The 9,636-nt window shown below is 51.4% G+C and overlaps 1 protein-coding gene across 1 annotated transcript in view; it reads right to left on the minus strand.

Annotated features, from left to right (window-relative positions):
• The window catches only part of FNDC4 (fibronectin type III domain containing 4), a 65,204-nt gene extending 56,859 nt beyond the window's left edge, over positions 1-8,345 (minus strand). Inside the window, exon 1 of the mRNA XM_075341396.1 lies at positions 8,324-8,345. The gene's annotated coding sequence lies outside the window, so the exon portion shown is untranslated. The remainder of the gene's footprint in view (positions 1-8,323) is intronic.
• Positions 8,346-9,636: the final 1,291 nt, after the last annotated feature.

Genomic DNA, 9,636 nt, shown 5'->3' on the forward strand with positions numbered 1-9,636 from the left:
GACCTGCGAAATGAGTAGGGTACGCAGCGCAGTGGCGGCCGAAAAGCTGAAAAAGTTTGCTCGGGACCCCCAGCAAGATGGCGCTGGCAAGCAGGCAGCGCGGGAAGCCAGCAAGATGGAGGAGGAGGACGGCGCGGAAGCTGATCCCGAGGGAGTGCAGGAGTTGACCTTACAACAGGTCTCAGCACGTCTCCTTGCGGCGATCCAGGACTCAAAAGTGTCGCTAACGGGCAAGATCGAGGAGGTGAAAATTGATGTGGGTCTCCTCAGACTGGATCTGCAAAACCTCCGGGAGCGTGTCAAGGAGACGGAGCAGAGAATCTCCACTCTGGAGGACGACGCAAGAACGACGGCCGGTAGATTAGTGTCCCTGGAGCAAGCGGCGCAATTGGGCGCAGAGGGCTGACGACCTGGAAAACCGTCTATGTCGCAACAACCTGAGAATCCTGGTGATATCGGAGAGGACGGAAAGGAGCGACCCATGTAAGTTCATAGAAGCTTGGCTTACAGAAACCTTCCCTGATGCGAAGCTATCGGCGGCGTATGCCAAAGAGAGAGCTCACCGGGTCCCAGCCAAACCTCCTCCTCCGGGGGCGCAACCTAGACCTCTCCTGGCTCGATTACTAAGCAGCAGAGATAGAGACGCCATTCTGAGTGCCCCGAGACACAAGGGACGGATATCGCATAATAACGCATCCATATTGATCTTCCCTGACTTCTCTGCGTCCCTTCAGAAAACGAGAGCATCCTTCATTCAAGTGAAGAAGTGCCTCAGGGAGCATCAGATAGCTTACTCCATGATTTTTCCAGCCCGCCTCAGAGTGGTTCATCAGGATCGCTCCCTGTTCTTCACCTCTCCTGCGGACGTGGAGGATTGGATCAACTCGCTGAAGCTTGGAAGGAAACGCTAAAGTGGGCCGGGTCCTTGCGACATCTTGGAGGTCGCTCCTGAGTCTAGCTTGCGAATCCTCTGACCTGCAACCCCATTTTGCTCTTCGGGATGGCAGCTTGGATGTGATTCCGGTTCCTGCGTGACGAGTTCAAGGTTGCTATTGAGTTCTGTTTTGCGATTCTTTTATTGTGAAATCCTATATCCTTGGTCGCTGGAAAGAATGCACTGATGTGGGCCGATTTCTGGGCAAAGGGTTTAGGGCCGCTGTTGCGTCCAGCTAGCGACTCCCTAGATATGATTTCCCGCTGCCTTAATTGTCGGGAGGAATGCGCAGTTGCGGTCCCGATTCCTGCGATGTTTTAAGGATCGTTACTACGTCCAGTATGCAACGCCATTAAATTGGATTTCCGCAGCCTTCAATGCTAGAAAGGACACTGAGTAATCTAAGAAGCCCACGCTACAGAAATCCTTGGTTCCTGCACGGAGGGCCCGGAGTCTCACCCCTCGGAAGGGACTTTGGCCCGATCGCTACTGCATTGTTCGGATACGGGGCACGGAGGACTTGAGATGATTATTCAAATCATTGGCTGGACTGGATCCTCACTTTTGGAAGGTCATATTTTGCATCGCAGTTAAGACTAATTTTGCTTTTCACTATAGATTTTTATTAAGGCTATGGTTATCGGAAGATATAGTTATTTATGCTCTATTGCTAACTCCCTACTTCTCCCCTTCCTTCCCCGCTCTCCTACTCCCAACTAACACCCCACTAATCTCCCCTTAAATTCCCCCCTATCACTTTATCCAATCACTTCATGCCCCCCACTCTAATCCATGGCCTCTAGAGCCTCTCCGTACCAATTCCTCCCACTCCCATATCACATCCCCCTAGATACACCTCCCCCCTCCAAGTCCCAATTCACTCATCCCCTTCCCCTCACCCCCCTTCCCCAACCATCTCCCCTACCTCCCGTACTCCACATTCCCCTCCTGCCTCCGCTACACATTCTGATACCCCACTACTTCGTCCCCTCACCCTTCTTCTCCTCCTCAACTTTCTTTCTCCCCCTCTTCTTTATTCCCTTCCATTCCTCCTTCACCCCCACCTCTTTCCCCTCCCTCCTTCTCCCCACCTTCCTCTCTCCTTTTTCCTTCTCCTTTTCTCTCCCCTCCTCTCCCTTTTTCCTTGTTCCTTCCCTCTTTCCACGGTCCCCCTTTTCCCCACCTCTATAATTTTATATGCCATCCACCCAGGCTAATCAATAGTTGTAATAAGTTGGACTGCAGGAGTGGCTCAGGTCCTTCTTTGAGGACTCCCCCGTACCAAGCACAACAACTAGCCACGTTAGTTAACCCTAGACGTTTCTAGGGAAAATCTCTTTTAGTCACACTACGGGTCTTTTTCTTATCGTCTGCATTGGGCAGCCGAGTGTTTAGTGTTTAGGGGTATGTTTACCCAAGTTTAACTGCAGGTTGAGTATTTGACATACCTTATTCAGTTTCACAGGTGATTTTTTACTAATGCTTATAAGTTTAATGACATGGAACGTCAGGGGACTGCACACGGCCAGGAAGAGGGCAGCAGTGTTCTCACAAATTAAATCTTACAAAGCTTTGATTATATGCCTACAGGAGACCCATCTGATGTCTGAGACAGTTAGATTTCTAAAAAAGCCATGGATCCAATGGTCGGCTCATTCTACGCACTCCTCATTCTCCTGAGGGGTATCGGTATTGGTCCATAAATCATTACGCTGGGACCCGGGTAAGGTTGTAAAAGACCCTGAGGGTAAATAGGTGTTCATCCAAGCACACATCGACGGATCAATGGTGGTGATCCTAGCCATGTACATCCCTCCCACAATGGGCACCTCACTTTAATATGAGGCGGCTAAATTTGCTTCCCAATATCCTCAGGCACTGGTATTCTGTATGGGTGACTTAATCTAATCAATAACCCCGGACTAGATAAATTTATTACCCAACAGGCCTCTATCCCTCAAACGATACAAACCAGATTGAGTGCATTCCTCAAGGAGGTGGGGTGGTGTGATATGTGGCGACTCCATAATCCAGTCTTGAGGGAATATACCTACTACACCCCCGGGAAAGACTCCCTATCCAGGATTGACTACATATGTGGGAATGAGAGGGTCTGCTCTTATATAGAATTGGTATGCCATTTACCTAGATCAGTTTTGGACCATTCCCCAGTGTTTGTGACTGTTCGATAGGAGGGATGCACGTCACATAGATTATCTCGGAAGATTAACCCCTGGTGGCTGTCACTCTTTGGAGCCAATGATAGGATTCCTGACCAGATTAAAGCATACACTGAGATGAATTCTATTGAGGAAAATTACTCAGCTTATTGGGACGCACTCAAGGCATACCTTAGGGGCTGTTGCCAATCTTCCATCTCTTACACCAAGAAACAGGCGGCCAGGGAAGAGCAGGACCTGGCTGCTCAAAATAAATTATTGGAACACAGATTTACCTCTGACCCGTCTGAAGAAAATAGGTCCCGCTGGTTGCAGGCGGGAAGGCAATACCTTCTATTCTTGCAGGACAAAGCTAAAAGACATGTCTTCTTCACGAACCAGAGATACTTTGAGCAGGGAAATCAGTCTAGTAGCCTATTGGCATTTCTGGTGCACCAATCCAACAGCTCACCTGCGGTTCTCAGGATCAGAGATTCTAATGGGGAGATCGTCACTTCCGTTAATGACATTTTCGAGGTGTTCTCGGCCTTTTATAGGCACCTGTATGAGTCCAGATTGACTTCCTCGGGGGAGGAGATCTCTGACTATCTGCGAGACCTTAGGCTTCCTAGATTGACCTCGGATCAGAGACTGGCTTTGGATGAGGTAATTGGTCTGGAGGAGCTGGTGGAAGCAATGGGGGCCCTTAACAAAGGTAGGGCGTCTGGCCCTGATGGACTCCCGATTGAGATATATACTAAGTATGAGGGGGAGATTGCTTCAGCCCTCCTGGAAACGATTGGGGCTTCATTTCGGATGGGTCGGTTGCCCGACTCCTTCTATGAGGCCACTATCGTTTTATTATTGAAGCCGGATAGGTACCCCCTGGACTGTAGCTCTTACAGACCAATATCATTGCTAAATTCTGATTATAAAATACTTACGAGAATTCTGGCAACGAGACTTAAAGGGGTTATCCGGCTTATTTTGACTTTTTTTTTTTATTTCCCTATTGGGCTACATTGGGGCAGGTAAGTAGATAGAGACCACTCACCTGCCCTGCTGTCAGCCCCTCTCCCCCGGCTCAGAGTGGTCATGTGACCGCTCCTGCTGTGATTTTGCTGCTTCCGGTCATTTCATGTCAACATGGGCAGGACCATGTTGACATGCAAATCTGGAACAGCATGTTGCCGCCCTGCTGGGCGGGTACAGTGCGTGGAGTCCCCGCCCCCTTTTCTGCACCCTCTCACACATTCCCCCGCACCCCGTACTCTCCCCACAACCTCCCCCTGCACTGCTGTTGGGTCCGTCACCTGGGGGAGGGGCCTGGCGGCGGCTGCCGTGGTGTCAGCGCCAGCACCGGGCCCCCTGCTCAGGATCACACATTCAAATGTACCGGCATCACAGATCACAGATCGCATATATATTTAAAAGCGCTGATGAGAGGGAGCACAGCGCTGCTTCTCATCACTGTCCCTCCCGCTGTCTGTGCTCTCTTCAGCACAGCGGGGACGTCACTACTGTGCTGATATGCCCAGAGCACAAACAGCGCGAAAACGTGCAGGAGCGGCGGGGACCGAGGACGGGTGAGTATGTATTCCCTACATGTGTTCCCGATGGGGATGGGGGGGTCGGTCGGTGCAGAGCGCCGTGTGTGCGTACGGTGCAGAGCCCTATGTGTGTGCGCGGTTCAGAGCCATATGTGTATGTGCGGTGCAGAGCAATCTGGGTGTGTGCGGTGCAGAGCCCAATGTGTATGTGATGCAGAGCCATATGTGTGTGTGTGGTGCAGAGCCATATGTGTGTGTGAGGCGCAGAGTCTGATGTGTGTGTGATGCAGAGCCATGTGTGTGTGTGCGGTGCAGAGCCAAATGTGTGTGTGAGGTGCAGAGTCCGATGTGTGTGTGATGCAGAGCCATATGTGTGTATGCGGTGCAGAGCCATATGTGTGTGTGCGGTGCAGAGCCATATGTGTGTGTGGTGCAGAGCCATATGTGTGTGTGCGGTGCAGAGCCATATGTGTGTGTGCGGTGCAGAGTCCGATGTGTGTGTGATGCAGAGCCATGTGTGTGTATGTGTCGTGGGCGGGGAGGAGGGTGTCAGCACACCACGCTAACCCCTTCTGCTCGGGTCCGGCGGCTGCTGCTCAGTGGTGGCTCGAGCTGTGGGCCGGATCCCGGGGGTTCTCGAGCGGCGCTCCTCGCCCGTGAGTGAAAGGGGGTTGTTGGGTGTGGGAATAGTTTATTGTCCGTGACGCCACCCACGGTTGTGGTGATTTCACCACCGCTGCTCAATATGGGGATCCCAGGATGGTGATGCGGAGCAGCCAGGTGTTGTGTTGCCCCTCCATGGGTAGGGGTTGGTGATCCCGGGGCCCGGTGATGGTGAGGGAGGTGCAGGGCCTGGTGGGCGCAAGGACGCGGGGGCAGCGCTGTGCCTTGCGGCACTGTGGTACTCACTCAGCCTGAGACGTTGACACAGTTTTATGGTAAACCACACGGCTGGAAAGACGGTTCCCACGGACGGCTGCACTTGCTCTCCCGGTAGGTGACGGTGATGTCCCTTTTCCTTGCACCTTTGTTTCTGTGTTGGTAGCGATGGATTCCCACCGGTAACCCGCTCCCCGACTTCAAGCTGGGCCGGAGGAGCTCTACTCTTTGCCCGCAGGCGCTGGCCCTGAGAGACTGGTGCCTTGGCGGTGGCGGTGTCTCTCCTACTCTGGTTGGGCTGTTGCCTTCAATCGGGACTTGGTTGTTGGGGGATCTACGTCCCCTTCACTGAAGGATTTGGCAAATTATGGCGACTCCTAGCCTTGCCAGGGTCCGAGAGGCCCCTGCCCTGGTGCTGACTGTCCTTCGGTACACTGCTCCAGACCGCCGGGCCACCACCCGTCCGCGGTCCTTCCAGGAACTTCCACACGGTCCCCCTCCAGACAGTCACCGCCGTTGCTGACCTTGCTGACCTGTCCTGCACACAGCTGAACTACTTCAGGCTTTCTTTCTGTCACCGCTCTTGCTTTCCTCCTTTACCACTTTACTTCTTTCTACTTTCAAAACTTGTTTACTCCTCCACTTAGCTCCTCACTCCTGCTCCTCCCTGAGCTATCTGCACTCGAGCCCTGCCTGGGCTAATCTGTCTGGTTTCTCCCGCCTCCAGAGCTGTGAACTCCTCGGTGGGCGGAGCCAACCGCCTGGCCCACCCCCTGGTGTGAATCATCAGCCTCTGGAGGAAGGCAACAAGGATTTTTGGTTAGCTGTGGTGTTCCTAACTGGGATGTAGGGTGTGGTGGTGTGTGACGTGTGTCCCCTGGCTTGCCCAGGGCGACACATATGCGGTGCAGAGCCCTATGTGTGTGTTCGGTGCAGAGCCATACGTGTGTGTGCGGTGCAGAGCCAGATGTGTGTGTGAGGCGCAGAGTCTGATGTGTGTGTGATGCAGAGCCATGTGTGTGTGTGCGGTGCAGAGCCATATGTGTGTGTGCGGTGCAGAGTCCGATGTGTGTGTGATGCAGAGCCATATGTGTGTATGCGGTGCAGAGCCCTATGTGTGTTTGCGGTGCAGAGCCCGATGTGTGTGTGCGGTGCAGAGCCATATGTGTGTGTGCGGTGCAGAGCCATATGTGTGTGTGATGCAGAGCCATATGTGTGTGTGCGGTGCAGAGCCATATGTGTGTGTGATGCAGAGCCATATGTGTGTGTGCGGTGCAGAGCCATATGTGTGTGTGCGGTGCAGAGCCATATGTGTGTGTGGTGCAGAGCCATATGTGTGTGTGCGGTGCAGAGCCATATGTGTGTGTGCAGTGCAGAGCCATATGTGTGTGTGGTGCAGAGCCATATGTGTGTGTGCGGTGCAGAGCCATATGTGTGTGTGGTGCAGAGCCATATGTGTGTGTGCGGTGCAGAGCCATATGTGTGTGTGCGGTGCAGAGCCATATGTGTGTGTGGTGCAGAGCCATATGTGTGTGTGCGGTGCAGAGCCATATGTGTGTGTGCGGTGCAGAGTCCGATGTGTGTGTGATGCAGAGCCATATGTGTGTATGCGGTGCAGAGCCCTATGTGTGTGTGCGATGCAGAGCCATATGTGTGTGTGATGCAGAGCTATATGTGTGTGTGCGGTGCAGAGCCCGATGTGTGTATGCACATATGTGTGTATGTAAAATGAATAACATGGTTGCAGACATGTGCCCGAGGTGTGGGAGGGGCGGTGCAGATTTTTGGCATATGATATGGGGTTGCCGTTTTGTTTACTCCTATTGGAGAGAAGTTACATTGGCGCTCTCCTCGGTGGTGGAGACAGTGGTCCCTATGAGCCCGGTCCTGTGTTTGTTTGGAGTATTGAATACTAACGCCTGGTCCCAATCTGAGAATCTGTTACTAAAGAAGGTCCTTTTCCTGGCCCGGAAGGGCATAATACTAAATTGGATGAATCCCAGACCCCCATCTAGAGCTTCTTGGATTGCCCTTGTGAATGCTATAATTCCTCTAGAGCAATTTGTGTTCAAGAACAGGGGCTCTTTAAAGAAATTTGAGAAAATTTGGAGTGGGTGGCTGAGATCGCCCTTGACGGGGGTTCGCCCAGTTCCCTGGCCTCAAATCTACAAGCCCTTTTGTTGTAAAATCTTATTTGTGGACTAATCCTCCCTCGGCCGGCTGACTCTTCTGGAGTGTATTGTTGTCCCTGCTGGCCGTGTGACGCGGTCCCCGGCACTTGGTGGTTATATGATAGTGTACCCTCTGAATACAGCCTGTGACTATATACCTCTACATCATGCTCAGCTCCTATCCTACATGCACACATTGCTGCCTTCATTTCTGATGTTATGTCATACTTAACCTTCAATAAAACGAGTTTAAAAAAAATAAATAATTGCACAAATGCTGAAAATAACTGATATCTAACAACAATATACATTGCTGAATCTAATGTTCCCTACAAAATTAACTGAATCATTCAGGAAACTAAAAATGTGAAATCCTGAACTCTAAGGGTTAAACCACACTTATGTCACTATTGGGAAAAACCCACATTCCATTCTTATCTCTCAGTAGAAGCGAGAGAAAGAAGGAAAAAAACTCATCTTTTGTTTTAAACTCTGGACAAACTTCTCACTCCTCGGACGCACTGCTCAGTGCTCTTACAGATGGATATAATACCTCCTGACATCAGTAGGGGAAGGCTCCCAAGATTTTGTAGATTAGGTAATACGGTACACAGATATGTATTTACCTACCTCTATTCCATCGCTGTGTGTGAAGCTGCAGGAGCGAGGAACATCTCCTACCTGCCTCCAGCGCCAATGCGGAAGGAAGGAGGTGGGCGGGATGTTTACATCCCTCTCATCTCCACCCCTCCGCTTCTATTGGACGCCTGCCGTGTGACGTCGCTGTGACGCAGCACGACACGCCCCCTTAGGAACGAGGCGGGTCACTGGCCAGAGCGACGTCGCAGGTCAGGTAAGTGCATGTGAAGCTGCCATAGCGATAATGTTTGCTACGACAGCTATCACAAGATATCGCATGTGCGACGGGGGCGGGTACGCACTCGGCATCACTAGCATCGGCTTGCGATGTCGCAGCGTGCAAAGTACCCCTAAGGGTGCTTTATATGCCTTTGACTGTCTTAAGAAATGCTTCTTGTCAGCACCTGTATTGCTACAGCCTGATGTATCTCAACGTTTTACAGTGGAGGTGGATGCATCAGAAGTGGGGGTGGGAGCTGTATTGCCTCAGGGTCCGTCTCTTTGTATACTACGACCATGCACTTTACATTAAAAGAAATTATCTTCAGCTGAATGTAATTGTGATATTGATAACAGGGAATTACTGGCGATCAAGTTATCGTTTGAGGAATGGTGACACTTTCTGGGGGGAGCTATTCATCCTGCTACTGTAATTACTAACCTTTTCTACCTCCTTGAGTCAGCTAAGCGTCTAACATCAAGACAAGCTCTATGGTCATTGCTTTTCAATAGGTTTAATTTTCTTGTTACTTTTCGCCCTGGTTCTAAAAAGGTTAAAGCCAATATTTGTTCAGACATTTTCTGGGTGTGGGGGAAGGGGGGGTGAGGGAAGCCCCTGTGAAGAACCGGTCCCCATTCCGACCGGGAGTGGTAGTGTCGGTGCTCAGTACTGATGTGGAATCTGAGATAGCTAAGGCTCAATGTGATGCGCCATCTGGGGTTCTGGTGAACAAGTCTTTTGTTCCCCTGAATTTTTGCCTTAGGGTTCTGGGGGAGCATCATGATTCTGTCATGGCCGGTTACCCTGGGGTGAGTGTAAAGGCCCCGTCACACGCAGAGATATCGCTAGCAAGCGTACCCGCTGTGAGGCAAATCCCGGGATATGAAGATGAATTATGACTCCAGTCATAATCTCTCATCACTCCCTGGCAGTGCCCCCTCCCTTCTTGTTCTCAGTGTTCCACTTACACCTCCATGGCCATGTCCTGTGATATGGAGATGAGGAGGTGTGGGAACAATGGACACAGGATGACTCCCTGCCGTCACCCTGTAGTAGGAGCTGCTATCTAATTAGCAAGGCTCTG

The sequence above is a fragment of the Anomaloglossus baeobatrachus genome, chromosome 3 (genome assembly GCF_048569485.1).
Source record: "Anomaloglossus baeobatrachus isolate aAnoBae1 chromosome 3, aAnoBae1.hap1, whole genome shotgun sequence".
Taxonomy (NCBI): domain Eukaryota; kingdom Metazoa; phylum Chordata; class Amphibia; order Anura; family Aromobatidae; genus Anomaloglossus; species Anomaloglossus baeobatrachus.